Raw genomic sequence first — 16,645 nt, 5'->3', positions numbered from 1 at the left:
TGATCAGACAATGACCCAATAACAGCTATGAACTTCCCTTTGGGATTGTACACAGTTATTAGAGACATGTTGGCATTATCCAAGCAACGTGTGTGTTCACTGTTCACATTGGTTTGGCAGCATGGACAGTATGCAGCAAAAAGAGAAAGGAATTAACAATTAACAATTAAAAAGAAAAAAAACTACTGGAGGAGGAAGCAGCGAAATGTTCCAATTTAACAAATATATTCTGAGCATCTAGGAAAGAGCCAGCAGGTGAAATGCCAAGCTGGGGCACTGTGGCTAGGTGCTAGCTCAGGTGGTATTAAATTTGGCATGTATAGCTAGCTACTAGTTTTTGGGCAGCCCTATGCTTGAATTAGCCGGGCTATTTTGCTATGTGTGTTATTAACAGCTAGCTAATAAAATAATTGAAATATGAAATGTTTTTAACATTTGCATGTGTTGCTTCTGTTCTTCTTTTGCAGCCTCAGAACTGAGTCAGCCCGGTGATGCTGATGAGACAGGACTAAGAGGAAGTAGCAGGGAAAACATAATATTACAGAATTATATTGCAGAAAATTACAGGACAGATGTTATGATTGCAACATGTAGAAGTCTGCAGAAAGATATGCTATAATATGTGTAGTATATAAACATTTTACGTGTTCCAGACCCGCAGCAATAACATTTGTTGGGGTTGCTGGAGAGTAAATGTCTCCAAATTCTCCAAATTCAAGCCTAACAATTAGCCTAAAAATAGCCTAAACAGTGGATACGCTTGTCATGAACTTTTTTACTGCAACTTGCAACCTCACGTATAAAGGCTGGTTGGTTAATGGTGTGTTTCTTGGCTAAAAGTAGCACCAGGTTACCACTGTAGGTAATAAGGGTGTTAGCTGGACATGTTAGATTGCATCGTAGGTTCAACAGATAAATAAACAGTTTGGACAATTTCTTACTCTTCTGCCCTGAATGTTTGGTCTTTGAAAGCCTTCAAAAGAAACTAAATTTCTTGTGGAGAGGGTCTTAGCACTCAAAATCTACAAAATAGTTAAAAACATTTTGTAGCACAGAAATATGTGAAAAAATAAAGGTTCAAAGTTCTATCCACTCAAAAGCCCAGGCATCAATATGTTCAACACAGAAAATAGCTCTGTCAACAAAGACAGTGGAGGGGCGGCAGTGTTTCAGCAGCAGGCACGTTGCGACAGCTTTGGACTTGGCCTTTAAATCTGACACTGGAGAGTGACAGGAGGCCCAGCGGAGAGAGCGTCCTGTAAGTATAAAGCCACACATTTTATGTCTAAAACAGCTTTTTTGTTCTGCTGAGGTCTTTGAAAACACTGAACCCTTAAAGTCAATGTGCAAAAAATCAGTCTAAATAACATGACTCCACTCCACAAAATAACAGAATATGTGAACTAAAAGTAAAGAAAACACTCAGCAGGGACATCCTAATGATGCCCCTCTGAGGTAGAAACATGGCTCCCGGTGGCTCCAACTGCTCCCTGCTGTAAATCTAAAATGATTAGAGGGCAGCAGCAAAGATTAGACTGTATTTCAAAGAGTATTACATGTCCAGACATAACATTCATTAATTAAACTCTTGTGTTCTCTTTGAAGTTAGATAATATCTTACAAAAGCAGTTTGGGGGGACGAGAACTGCAGCCCCTGCAATGTTCTTGGAGCCGTCTGTCCGTCTCATAACTCACAGCTACTTTATCAGTACAATCTATCATTTCACTGCACAAAATTAGACTTCACTGTCTTTTTTCAGGCTTGGTTTTCTCTCTGTTTCTGAGCTCATAGAAAAGGAGCCTAATGATGCATGTTTCTCTTAAGAAATGTGATAGCACCCCAAATACAAAAAGACATATTTTCTCAATTATTTCTAAAGGTATCCGCCCCTGCTGATAGCCCAGGTGTTGCAGGTTTTTAAGATATCCATCTGTAAGATTGCTGCTTCTACCCCAACACAATGAAGGTGAGTGGCGTTTGATTTGTGGTGCTTAAAGCTGCATTGATTAATATTTTTATAAAATAGTAACATTGGATCAAATGAATATGCATGATGTGAAAGAGCTCAGTTGTAGTGACAAACCCACAGAGAATTGTGACCTGACTTGGCAGTTCCCTTGCCAGCGTTTCAGTGTCTTTCAGCACGTTGTTTTGGGTTTATGACCTGTAACTTTACTGTTGTGGTTCACTCTCACTACTCTCATCAATTAGACATATTTGAAACTCTGAGAAAAATCGCAGATGTGAGCAGTGCTTCTGAGGCTTAGTACCAGGCTTTTTTTTTAAAAAAAAGGCCCCTGTGAAAACGGCTGACAGCTCGTTCAATGGATTATCCAAAATAAGATAGGGCCGATATTTCTGGAAAGATATATAAAAGAAAATTTTCTGTGCTTTCAGCACCATAAATTAAATTCCATTCACTTGCACTGTATAGGAGAGGAGGCAGAAATCTGAGAGACGGATATCTCAACCCCAGGAAGATAAACATGACAATAAGAAATTACTGCTCACTCACTTATGAGAGAAAAGCTTCATGAGATGAAAACAGACATGGTACAACTACATTAATCATAGATCTTGTAGGTGATGCCGTCTCAGCACAACACAAGCCATCTTTCAAGGCAGTAATGGGTGCTCATTACTCAAGCCAAGGTGCTGATGTTTGCCTGTGTTTCTTATATTTTCCCTCTGGGCTTATTTGTTTGTTTAAACTGGTCTGAAGTGTTCAGACTTTCCTGCAGATTGAGCCAGGATAAAGCAAAGAGGCAGAGTGACCGCCTGGAATCATACCCTCATTTTCAGTGACTAAGACCAAACATTCACATAATACCAAGCAAGCGAGTAATGGAGTCGTTGCATGCAATGGGTTTTACTGTGATTCGCATTTGTATGTTAAAGCTTATACAAAGTGTCACTTACTCTTTGTATGATGTGGCCTCGGTTGAAGAAAGCAAATACTTGTATATTAATATTTTCCTTTTACACCATAAACCAACATTACTGTATATCAGGACAGTAGAGACATTGTGCAAAGCAGTTGACTTAAATTAAGTGGCATCATCTTCATACTGGAGGGGGGTGAGCCTTTTTAAAGGTAATATAACATGGTTGAGGAAAATTCTTGAAATGACAGGCAGACCTGCTGTGTCTTTTGGAGCAGGTCCAAGTCAAGTCTTACATCGTGTCAAGCCAATCTCAAGTCAAATCTCACATCCAGCGGTGTAGTGCAGGGAATGTGTAGGTATATGGTTTATACCCACATATTTTTTAGTCCATATTGCATTTGCTCACTTCAAAATCCCCTCAGATACATACCAGTCAGTAGTGTGCCGCAGCCAAATTTTTTTTTCTAGGATGGTGAATGCATGACCTGTCCTACTCTGCCTCTGATTGGTTAGTGCTTCTTTCCTTTGTTGATGGGGTTGGTTAGGTTTAGGCATGAGGAGTGATGATTGGTTAGGGTAAGAATATCAGGGTAAGACAATAAGAGGCGCAGTAGGGCGGGTCATGCCATCCTGGGAAAAAAGATATCACCTGCCACCTACCTGCCCTGTTAGATTACCTCAATAATAAGACAAGTTTGCGAACATGTATGGAGAAGTGAAAAATTCTAATTTGAAATATTGTCTTTTGAAAATCAGCTGTGTCATTCTGAATGTTTGTGGAAAAAAAAAAACTACTTGCAGGGTGAAAGAACAGTTGTCCAATTTCGTGTGTGGCTGGACTACAGAAGGAGGAATAGTTCACTCAAAATGCATATTCATGTTGTTGCCTCACCCATATAGCCTATGGCCCACTATTGATTGCAAAATCTGCATGTCTTCTTTGGTTGGCTAATGTTAATTTCATAAAGAGCCTTACTCCTTGATGTCAAGCAGCAGAAGTTAGGTGACAATGCACAAATACTACTGGCCCATTTTAGGGGAACTAAATACGTGAGGTTAGTGTCACACGTCACTGTTTATAACACAGGGCTTTTATCCTTTGCTGGACAGGCAGCTTTCAAAAAAAATGTTGGAGGCATAAATTGAGAGTATACCCACTTCTCCTAGCACCACTGCACTGCTCTCAGCCTTTAAGGAGGGACTTGACTCCAAGTCCAAGTGTTTTCTCATGTATTTTATGCCTTAAATAGAGATTTTTGACGGCAGAGAGATGACAGCAAATTACAGCAGACGGACAGGGCATGACATACAACAAGGTCCCTCGCTGGACTTGAACTGCGGACATGCAAGTCACGGTGAGTGTCTCAACCTCTAACACAATGACAAAACAGCAGCAGCAGCAACTTCAGTCCTTCGTCAAACTGCAAATCAAGAAACAAGCATTTCAGGTCCCTAAATGCTGGCAGACAAATAAGGCAAAGAAGTTTTTATCACACTGTAGCTGAGATCGAATCATCTCAATGTGTATATGCCTGATGATCAAATAATCAGAGTTTAAGGCTTGAAAAACCTTTTTGTATTTGAAATGTTAAATCTCAAGTAATTCATAACTCATGTCCTAATTTTTGCAAGGCTGTTTCGAGACCCAGTCTCTTGTTTTCAGTTCTGTCAAATGGGTTGTTGTGTTGTTTTTTGCCAGTCACTGCTGAACGGGTTGTTTTTGTTAGAAGACATATGATGCTTGCAAGTCTCAGAACGAGATTTATGCACTTGTTAGGGTAAATATTTTTGCTGCTTGTTGCTCCTGTCCTGACCGTCTTCATGTTTTGATATTGAACCGCATATGCTACCAGAGCGGAAAGATCGCGAGGTGAGGCTGATGACAGACTGAAGGAGACAGACAGCCTGGCTGCCTGTCTTTGACTTTTCCAGGGTGGGCTGAAGACAGTGCCAGCGGGGATGCCATGCATGGTGCTGTGCCGGGAAAAGAAGCCTACGCAAGAAATGCGGGGGGGGACACACACAGACACGCATTTATGCACACACATAACAAACATTTGTTATATACACGCATTTCACTAAACAGGGGCATGAACCCAGAATTTGCAAGCATACACACGCGTAGAAACTGACAATAACACATGCACACAAGGATTTCCATGAACACCCAGCCACAAACTGAACTCTTGTGCAAACACTCACACACACGCACATACATAACCTATGCAAATGAGCTCCAGAGGCTCCATGGCATGTGGCAGATGCCCAGTTCTCCTGCCCACATCCTGTTTCCAGACCAAACCAGCGCTCGCCTCTTCACACAGGGCAGCAGCATGGCCGCAGATGAAAAAGGACACTGATGAAGGAAAGTTCTTGAATGTTGAATGTTTATCATTTCTCTTTTCCTCTCTAAATAAAAAAGATTATTACTTCCATTGTAATTCATACTTTTTCTCTTCTCGCTGTCGAGCTTGATTCAGTTTGCTGCTTAAGGGCACTTAAAGCATGGCAGAGGTTGACTGAGACAGGACTCACGGCATATAGCTACAGGCAGGTTACTGCTGCTGTGGAGGTCCAGTTTTTACAGCACTGCACCTTTTGGTTGCATCAATAGCTTTAGTGACCGTTCAGCACCCTCTCTGCAGCTGCCCTCAATTGTTGGCCAGATATAACGTGAAAAAAGTAACTCAAATACGAGCCAACACACACACACACTCACTCACACACACACACACACACACACACACACACACACACACACACACACACACACACACACACAGGCATTCTAGATGACTCTTGAGTGAAAATAGACACATATGTTCCCTAAAGCTCAGGCACTTTTTGCTGTAAGCCGTTAAAGAGAGGGATTGTGTGTGATGCATGCTGCCTGGAGGGCTCTCTGTTAGAGTTCTCGCTCTGTTCTTTCCCATACTTCTCAAGCACAAGGTCATCCATAGCTCGGCTTATAACAGCCACATGCGTGTTTGTTTTCGCTTCTCCACTGTCTAATGCGAAGGCTCACACACCTTTTTGATATTCTGTGAGACCATTTTCTTCCGTTTTGTTCAAATGGTTTTTTCCACAACAGACATTTTGATTTCTCATAGCAGGCGAAACACAGGTGTAAGTAATAACATTTACAATGGCTCAGTTATATTTGTGAGCCGTGACAGCAAGCCAGAGTGCACAATACCAGGGCCCTGGTATTAATTAGACCTGTGCTTCTCCTGCTATGACACAAAAGAGAGCTGTTGAAAAATGGGGCAGGAAGATGTTTTAAAGATGTAAATGCTGACTTCAAATTAAGGCACAAAGAAAGGCAGAGTCAAGTGAAGCAAAATAGCCACAGGAGAGAATCCTGAAGGCTTCACTACCTGTAATCCAGCAAAGTAGATTTTCATGTGATAACAAATTGCAAATCAACTGCAGTCAGGATGAAATAGGAGTAAAATAGAAGGGAACAGCAGGTAAGATGAAGGAGTAGCAGAAAGTGGGAGTGGGATAGTTACAGAAGAGAGAGTCATTTGAGAATGGAAGGGTAAATAGAAGGAGATGGCGGAGCGGTAAGCCGGTGAAGACACCCACACATATGTCAGCTGTATGGCTTATCCCAGCAGCCCTGCCTGTGCGAGGGGCTCAGGGGGGAAAATCCCCAGGGACTTACTGAACTCTTCGCTCCTCTGCTGCCACATCTGGATGACACACCACCGCCCAGCATCAAAGGAAACAACGCAGCAGACGGACAGATAGGTGGCTGGGGAGCACGACTGGGACACACACATACTGTATATGCATAGAGAAACATATGCACATGAATGACACGAAAACATGCAGTCATGCATACTGTCAACAGAAGTACAACTTTTTAAACCTTGCCTAATACAAATTAGCCTAATACGAATATGCACATAACAGGTGGATGGAAACCCACCTACTGAGAGGGGCAAGATGCAGTAAATCTTCTGATGATGGTGCACGCTCTTGGATAATGTAAGGGAACAAAAATGGTTCAACACAGTCTCCCCAGGTGATCCAACAGGAAGGCGTGGCAGAAGGGGGCTTCGGACACTGTCTGACCAAAATTTTCTGAACTAATACTTTTTCATAATTAATTATAGTTAAATATAGTAATTATATAATTATAATTGAAATGATTTCTTGTGGAAAACAAGAGCTCCTCACCCGAGGCCTCTTCCACTGCTTCTAACATCTTTTTGTCGTCTTATTTTCCCTTATTTCATTTCTTATATCAAAGTTAGTCAAAATACAGACTGAAACTCAATCATAATCCACTCAACTCAGTCCTATAAACTCCAACTGTCTGATTCATTTCTCCCACCCTGGATTCACACAGCACCTTTCTGTCTGTGAGATGACAATAATAGATTATGCTGTAACGGCTGCCTATTTTCTCTTTTTACCAGTCTATCACCTTAACACGTGGACACAGCACAGGCTGAACTAATCACTGCACCACAGGAAGTTCTCTGAAGCACATGTTGGACTGAGCACCCAGTGGGGCACTCAGAGCAGAGTCCGGCGCTCTCACCCAGCCCAGCACCTGCCGCTGGTGATGGATGACCTGTGAGGGATGATGAATCGACTCCTGTCAGGTCCTCAGCACATCCTCATCTGGGATTCAGCCGTATGGAGAGAGGAGCCTCACCTTCGGACTGCATTGTACTTTTAAATACAACTCATATCTCCTGAGGCGAGATGATTACCACAGTAACAAAGAGTATGATTTCTGCTCCTATCATGTTGTATTATGCACTGTAGTAATAATGAAGTACAGTATGAATGTTCTGGGATTATCATAGGTAGCCTGGCCTCTTCAAGCCTGTGATATGATTTCAAAATCTACTAAAAACACAAAATGTGGACCTAATTGCATCTAAATGAAGGCAAATATATATTTTTTCACAGGATCTGACCCCAATGTAAGCGAGAAAAGTACCTTTCCTGGATGCAGTTTAGGCACTCCACATCCTAGGGGAGGGTGGGTGCTTTCCTGGTTCTTATCCAATATTTGCAATATTCCCTTCTGTTTTATTACTCTGGATATATTTTTCCATTATTCAGATTTCCTTCCATTGCTTTCTGTATTGATTTATCCTCAGTTTTTGTAATATGTTGTATATGCTGAGGATACTAAGGGTGCACTCTAAAGCTCAACTGGCTCAGTGCCTCTGTGAAGTGGTTGCTTTCCATCTCTATTCTGCACACAAAATGGCACATGCAGCGTACTGTATGCCAGCTTAAATTGACAGCTCTTTGTGGCATGTAAACAAAACAGCACATGTACTGAGAGCGTCATGAGTGATATAACAAAAACACATACTTTACATGGCTTGTAGTGGCTGAATCCAAACAGAAAAGGGGTTGCACTGTCTTTACCAGCACTTAAAACCAGTGAAAAGATCTGTACCACCTGCTGCTGATTTGATTATCATCTGATGGAGATTCAGCCTCATCTGCCGCCTGCACTGCATATAACCAGGTCCTCCGGCCCTCTTCACTGGGTCTCCTATGTGTAGTTGAAGAGTGCCATATTTGTTGTCATTTTGTCAGGTTTGAGTTTCCCTTTTATGAAATATCTGCCCTGATGAAGATTGCCCGAAAGCTTAATGGCTTCATTTTGGCAGTAAAAACCTTTTTCAGCATTTAGCTGAGCTGTAGAGAGGCTTCTTCTTCTTCTCTACATGTGATGTTTTTAGTCTTCTTGCACCTCAGCATAGTGGTGTGACTGGTGATCTCCCTGTAGAAGAGAATGTCTTTTGGGATTGTTTTCACCAAAACTCATGGGTTAGTGTAACAGTCAAGTGTATTCCTGAACTGAAACAACATTTGCAGTTCCGTCAAGTTCACACTTGCGCAAACGTTCATATACTGTAGATTCACTGTGGTAAAATGAATCATCACTTCATAAGGTCCACAGCTCACACGCACCCTGCTCATACACCAGGTCAGCTCTGCTTTTAACTGCTTGAAATTCACACTCTTTGCTTTCCACACTCATTTCATCACGTTTTCTTCATTTCCTGTGTGCAGCAAGCAGCTGGATCTGAGTTTTTGGCTACGGTCTGAGTGTTATCTGTGCTGAGTGAGAGAAGGGCTTCCTGGTAGCTTCAAAGCCAGCAGATTTCTTTCAGCTCCTTCTCTGCTTTTGTGAATATGCAGTTTCTCACTGAGGTGGTCAGTCAGCTTTATGAGAGTCAGCAGCACAGATGTTTTGTGTTTGTGCGGAGAGATCAGGTTAACGCCCCGTGCTGATATCGTGTAAGCAGCTGGATCGATAAGCTGTGGGTCAGTGCTCAGCTATCCACAGAGACAGATAGAGAAAGAGTGTGGGCCATGTGGCGAAAAAGTCTCATTTCACACAAATCTCAGTGCAAACAGAAGCAGACGGAAACCATTCGCTCTCTCCTGCGTGCCCCGGTCCAGATTACTTCCTGAAGGTTCACTAGAATTTCAATCATGCCCCCCCCCCTCCTCCTTCCTCTCTCACTCGTGCATCTGGCAAATGCCAGCCAATATTTATATTCATAGCAAACAAAGAATCCACATGGAAAAGAGAGAATGATATAGAATAACTCAGGCAGTGTGGCTCAGGAGGCAGATACCACGCTGTAACCATGCTGATGGGCTGCTGGCAGATATTGGACTTCCCTTGTAAACCTCCACCAGCATACTGCATGGAAGACAACAAAGCCTTCAACAGTGCATTCAACCGCCTGCATCATCCTTACAGCAGCACGGCCAATTACAAACCAGATGTGGTGAAAGCCCGGAGATCATGTCTTCCTGATTGGACCAGATCAACATCTCATGTTTGATTCTGGCTCTTGATTTACGCTTTGTTTTTCAACAGAGGGTAACTCTATAAGAGTCATCCTGTTGTATGTTTTGTGCTCTTATGGTGGTCCAAAACATGTTAAAGGAATAGTTTGACGTCTTGGTAAATAAACTTTTTTTGCTTCACTGGAGAGAGTTAGGTGAGAAGGTTGATATCTCTCTCATGTGCTTGTGGTAAATATGAAGCTGAAGGTTAGCTTAGCTTAGCTTAGCACAAAGACTGGGAACAAGGGGAAACAGCTAGCTAGTCCAAATGTAACAAAATCCACCTACCAGCACCTCTAAAGTTCAAGAATTTAAGTGTTATATTTTGTGTGTTTGAAACATTTGTACATTTCATTTCAGCGTTTGAGTTTTTGTTTTTTATTAAACAAACTAAGTATAACATGTTAAGTGGTGGGCTAGAGAGGTGCTGGTAAGTTACTTTGGCAACTTTTGTACAAAGCCAGGTCCATTGTTCTCCTCTGTTTCCAGCCTTTACTGTACGTAAACTAAGAGAGCGCTGCCAATCTTCTCATCATCAAGTGTATTTTCCAAAATGTTGGACTGTTAAATATATTTTATATATTTTGTCAAATTGTGATGCTCAGTAGATTACAGAAGTCACCTGATTTAGTATAATGTATTTGTGTTTTACTTTTCTTTCAACTTGCCTCATTTAGCCTTTCACTCACCAGAAAGTGAAGTCCTACATGTCCCAGAGTGCCTTTCAAACATTCAGCTGCTGGTTTTATGATCACCTTGAGACTGCAAGAACAGTAAATAAGGTGGCATTATAAAGTGCTTTTCTTTCAGCAGATGGAAAAAGATTGATCACAGAATAATCTGTTTGTATGGACAAGCAACAGCCTACTGTAATAATATTGTATGACCGGCTCTAAATATGAGAACACATGTGACATTAAACCCCCTCCTGATTCCTGCTTCTCTCTCACCTTCTGAATGATCTAAACCTGGCTGGCAATCAGTCAGCAATCAGGCCAATCAGGGCGGCAAACAACCAAAACAAACAGCGGGAGGGTGAGCGATGGTCGACCGGGGCTCCTGTGGGCCCGAGGTGACCTCTGGACGAGGCAGCCTCATGACTAATTGGTGTTTAAGCCCAATCACAGTCAGCACACTTCCTACTCCTGTGAGCCTGCTAAATGGCTCTATTCTCTCTGTCAACCCCCCCATTTCTTTCTCTCTCTCTCTCTCTCTCTCTTCTACCTCATAGTTCTCTCTTTCTCTCTCTCTCTCTCTCTCTCTCTCTCTCTCTCCCTCCTGGGTCTCTAACACCCCCCTTCAGTCTGCCTGTCTGGGCCAGAGGGAGGCACCGTGGGAGTTTAATTGCCTCGTATTTCCATGAAGCCAAGTTCATTACATTAACAGCTCCAGCCCACGCTGCATACTTCTAACCTGCTGCAATTTGTTTTTTGTATTTATTAGGCTGGCAGAGAGGCAGCTTCCCACTCAGCTGGGGGAGAGAGAGCTGGGTGAGGGAGAAGGTCAGAGGGGAGCCCGGCAGGCACAGGCGTCCATTGTGATGCACCAGAGGAAAACTTGACAGGGAGGTACAGGCGAGGAGCGCAAGGCCTACCGGGTCTAGGAGAAATCAGGGTCGGCTCAGGTATGGATGGAAAGGAATGATGCAGCGAAGGAACGATGAGGGGAAGGTCAGACGCAGTGTTGACTCAAAATGTGAACATCACTTTGAGAAGGGTGGCGGAAACTTTCTGAATAATTTGTCACCAGTATACCTTGATAGGCAAGACAGAGTATCTCGTTGTTTAGTATGATTATGTATCAGGCTTTAAATAGTGAGCATAGGTTGCTTATCAGCTACAAAGTTACTACATTATTTGGTGTCTTATGGTGGCTGACATAGCCTTGAAGCTGGATCAGATAATATTTTTATATTAGAAATGAATCAAATTAGTGTAATTCTATGCGAAAGATGTTGCTTGTAGTGGCGAACCGTGGAGAACTGTCACCAGGCTTTGCAGTCACCCTCAGCTCCGCAGAGCATTTTAACATCTTTCCACTCATTGTTTTGCAACTTGGTTCACTAACTCACTGCTCTCATCAACCTGCCCAGCGTCAAACACCTAACGGACAAACTTAGCAACTTGTAAACTTGTAAATACAGTGGAGCATTTAAAAAGCCAGATGTGTCCCTCAGAGAAAACAACAGCTAACTAGAGACTAACTTTTCTCAAATGACCACAAAGAAACACCAAACGAATCGTAATGTTGCTCTCTGCTGGATGTGTAAATAGCAAACTGCAAACACATTTTCCACAACAAGTTTATAAGGTGATAATATGTCAGTGTTGTGTTCGCGTTCTTGTTCTACTGCCCCAGCGTTTCCAGAAAATTGTATCAAAGCCTCTTTATTCACTGGATATCAAAGTAAAACATGTGGTGGTAATTGTTTAAATCTCAACCAGATATGAGCTACTGGTGGCCTGGAGTCAGATCCTGCCAGGACTTTTCGTCCTCTGTCTCCCCCTCCCCTCCACTTTTTGTCCTCCTGCTCCATAACCAACATGAAATACAGCACACATAGATAGATAGATAGATAGATAGAGAGCCATTAGGCAAGAACCCCCCCCTCCCCATGATACTTACATTCCCAGCATTATGCAGAAAGAGATTGCAACACCCACACACACAGAAGCACCCACCCATGTCTCCATTCATGAATTTCTCTCTGTCCGCTCACAAAATGTACAGTTCACCAAGTATTGAAACATGCACCTCTTTCACAAGTCTGGAGTTCCCACTTCGCCACACACGCTGCACTGATATGCTTATATAGTATTGAAGTAGCTCACAGATCTAAAAATAGGTTTCTAAGAATTCTGTATTGCACAAGTGTGAATCTACCACAAATCCCTCAGCGTGATAATGCAGAGACAATATGTACCTATGACTCTTGTGCAAAGACTGTGACGATACTGCGAGAAAACCACCAACTAATCTAAAACAGCAACACTGAATGGATCTTCCCAAAACCTCCCAAGAATCATGAGGAAAGAGGAGAGGGATGAAGACAGAAACAGTGAGAAGGCAGGAGAGAAAAGGATGGAGAGAATAGTGTAGAAGAAGAATAAGAAACAGATGTATACTGTAAAACATAAGAGGAAGGAAGTAAAGAGTAAAAGGCAAGACGATAGAGAGAGCAAAAGGAAGAGGGAGAGATGGCTGAATCCACTGGCCAGCATGAGTGAGCGTCCCTGAAAGTGGATATGAAGGCGGATGAGCCACGCCAACCTCCTCTGACCGCATTAACAAAACCTAATGGAACGGCTGGCTCCACGAGGCCTCGTCATCCATTATCTGACGGTTGCCCTGCGCAACCAAATAGGTTCACGGTCTCAGTGGCTGCAGCTCAGCTGTCATACACTATGTTCTCCCCTTTTCTTTGTCTTATTTCCACTGGCCCTAATGAAAAAGACTGGTAAATCAATTGCCTGGTACGTAAAGAAGCCAGGGTAATATTGCCTCCACCAGGCCTGTGGCCACAAATCACTGTAAATCAGCAGGAGAGGAAAGGAAAGGAAAGGGATGGTCATGCTTTGTATTGAGAGGCAGCTGCCATCTCAGCGCACCCACCAGATCCATCATTACCAGGTCATGTTGAGAGAACAAGTACAGTTCAAACCCTCAGACTGAATCTTCCAGTGTGATTAAAGAGCTCACAAATATATATTTTTTTAATCTTGCATCTTCTTTTTTGAAGTAAATAGCAACAATAAACTAAAACACCATGTTGCTTCAGGTTCTGCCTTCCTCAGTGTGTTGATAAATGTCCCATATCAATGATCATATTGACCAGAGTGGTGGTAAGTAACTAAATAAATTTACTCACACACTGTACAAAGTTCATTTTTGAGGTATTTATATTTTCCTTGGGTATTTAGATGTAATGTTACTTTATACTTAACTTCACTACACTTCACGCAGATATATCACTTTGCAGCTGTAGTTACTGGTTACTTTACACATTTATAGATTTTATTTCTAAAAAATGAGATGAGCGCATAAGTTTGACAAATACCCTTCTATAAGAGTGTAATCAGTGGGTAAAATTAGTTCCATTTTGACCTGCTACCAAATTCAAATACTGCATTAATACATCAGTATTAACAGTCTGCATTCATAATGAGTTCTTTTTTAATACTTGAAGCACATTTCAATGATAATAGTTATACACTTTAACTTAAGTTAAATTTTGAAGGAGGAGTTTTACCTGCAGTGAGAGATTATTTACATTTTAGTGTCAGTCAGGTTCTTTTTCCAGGATGCTAACACCCACAATAACTTTTCACAACTTCGCTCATAAAGAACATGTAACACACACAGTTTTAACATATGCACAAGACACATAAAACTTTTTAATGAGCTGTCATCTTTGGTCTGCATATACTTCATAGCCTGTGTTTTGTTCACATGGACATTTGCCTGACGCAGACACAATATAATGAGGACAGGATCCAAGTGACTGTTCATGTAACTTACGAGCTCAAAAAGCGGATTTAGTCTGAAATCACGCTTTAAAAACACTCAGTGAAATGACTCATAGTGTATCTTCTGACCACTCTGTCACCCCATCGCTTATTCGCAGATCTATCCATCAAGAAGGATCTTGTTGTTCTCCCAGCTTCTGTTCATCATCAAGGGTGGGTGGTGTTTTAAGGAGTGAATGACTCAGTAGACCTGCTCCATAGGTCTTCGTTAGAAAGACCACCATTGTGTGGTGACAGTGGTGTCAGTGTGGAGCGCTCAGGCCAGAGAGCACTCCCTCTTACAGTATATGTTTGGTATTCTGTGATACCGACCATGTAATTGAGCGGGTTGAGCACTTCAGTGTGGCCAGTGTTTGAGCAACCTGCCACAGTGGTGAGAAAATGACAGCATCCTCTAAGAATGGGAATGGGAAATAAACTGAGGAGGAGGGAGGTGGGCTGCTTACATAGGCATGCTACACAGAAATTGCGTACTTACTGCTAGGTAGCTAATCTCTTGTTAATCCATGGTACTTACCCACAAACACACTGACTGCACCTTTTGTGTGGTGGCACAGAGAAAGTGTTTTTCCGTGGCCGGGGGTCAGGAGCAAAGACTGGTCTGATTCAGGACATTCCCAGGAGCGCTGGAAAGAAATGAGGACACTGAACAGCTCGTGCATTGTGTGTGTGTGTGTGTGTGTGTGTGTGTGTCACACATAGTCCTCAGTGTGGCGTACACACAGTCATGTTCAGTAAAGATGTTTTTGGACAAGGCAACATCAAGTGAAAAATGTGACATGCATATTTGTGAGCCACTGTGTCGGATGATCCTGTGATAACAGGATGTTATGAATTTTGAGGAATTAGATTCATGTGACACGGCTGCTGCCGTGGCACTCATGCACCAGCAGCACAGGAACATTATTTTTCTGTTGAAACAGTTATTCTTCTCTACTTTTGTCTTTATGTTAAGCAGTGTGTTTTCCTCGGACCAGACAGGGAGTCATCTGAGCGGATCTCCAAATGATCTCAATAATGTGTAATCATTACAATCAGTTTCAACGTACATGCTAAATTGGTTTTGTGCTTTGTGTGCTGCTTGCCCTCTCACCAGCTTGGGCATGGATTACTCATACAACAGGAAATAATGACGCCAAGGTCCATTAAGTGGAATGGCAGGACATCATATCAGCATTAATCTCCTACTTAGCAGAGCAGCCCCAGGAGAGAGAGACGGGGAAGGAGGAGAGGAGAGAGAATATGATTTTCAGCTCTTCCCAACTGGACTCAGGCTTTTAATTTTTATTAGTTTTTTTTACAATATAAAACTTTGGTCAGAAGGTCTACTGGTGATCTCATTACTTTTCTTCTAGCACCACAAAGAGGCCACCTTTTCCGCTTTCAAATCTCTTCATCTGTTAGTTGTAAACAAAGACATTTTACTGTGGACATTAGTGCTCCCAAAAAGAGAAGAACAACCTTTAAGATATTTTAATAATCCTGTTATCTTTACCTTAAAGTAACAGAATTATTTAATATAATTGGATGAGTTTATCTATATGCTCCCAAGTGCAAATGAGTCAGCAAAAATATTTTAACATTTTACAGGACTGGATGGAGACCCCCAAACCCCAAAAGATAAAACAAAAATGTTGAATAATACACTTCACCATCAACATTATTTCAAGGGTCCTGATTTTTTTTGTTTCTATACACACACTTTTTTGCATCTATGTTTTAAAAAAGGACATTAAAAAAAAGGGTAGGTGAAGGTAGAGACTCATCCCCTTCAGACTGCACCTGCGGGTGTGATCTATTTGTCTGTATTGTACACACAAAACCAGTTAGTTTAAAGTTGGTCATGACTGTAAAACAGTAACATGAAGGGCACAATATTTCGAAAATCCTGCTTATGGCCCTGTATGTGCTTCATTTCAGTGCTTTTGTGTGTGAAAAATATACCCAAATTATCTGGAGCAATTAACTTTACATAAGCAGAATTACGATTGTAAATGCTGCCAACAGCTTTAACCTCAGACAAGTTCATTATAATCCAGCGCAGCTCCACAACCCTAAGAGGAAATGGACACTTTTTGTGAAGAAGTACACCACTTCAATTTGTTGAGCCTTTTATATGTTAATACTTCAGCAGACATTATTACAGGTGCGGTGCACTGCGCCATCTAGTGACCCTGAGTGATACACGTGTTTATAGCTGTCCTGTCAGATCCCTGAAGGACCGTCGGTGATTTATCTTAGAAATATTTGATTATCAAGCTGATACTTTAAATTACCACTTATTTTAAATACACAATAAAATGTTCTGGTTTGTTTTCTAACCCAGCAATAGTGTTGACTTTGTTGTTGCTCCAGAAGAGTAAGAGGCGGTTCGGTTTGTTTGCCTGATC

General features: G+C 41.9%; 1 long non-coding RNA gene across 1 annotated transcript; it reads left to right on the top strand.

The window, feature by feature from the left end:
* The first annotated feature begins 653 nt into the window (after positions 1-653).
* LOC139627151 (uncharacterized) lies at positions 654-5,319 on the top strand. Its single transcript, XR_011692506.1, has 4 exons — positions 654-1,258; positions 1,881-1,967; positions 4,137-4,241; positions 4,740-5,319. It is a non-coding gene; the product is annotated as an uncharacterized lncRNA (long non-coding RNA).
* The last annotated feature ends 11,326 nt before the right edge of the window (positions 5,320-16,645 follow it).

Source organism: Trachinotus anak, unplaced genomic scaffold (genome assembly GCF_046630095.1).
Source record: "Trachinotus anak isolate AG129_WGS33_773 ecotype Australia unplaced genomic scaffold, CSIRO_AGI_Tana_v1 ptg000010l, whole genome shotgun sequence".
Classification (NCBI taxonomy): domain Eukaryota; kingdom Metazoa; phylum Chordata; class Actinopteri; order Carangiformes; family Carangidae; genus Trachinotus; species Trachinotus anak.
The sequence above is the reverse complement of the archived record's forward strand: the minus strand, read 5'-3'. Positions and strand labels throughout refer to the sequence as shown.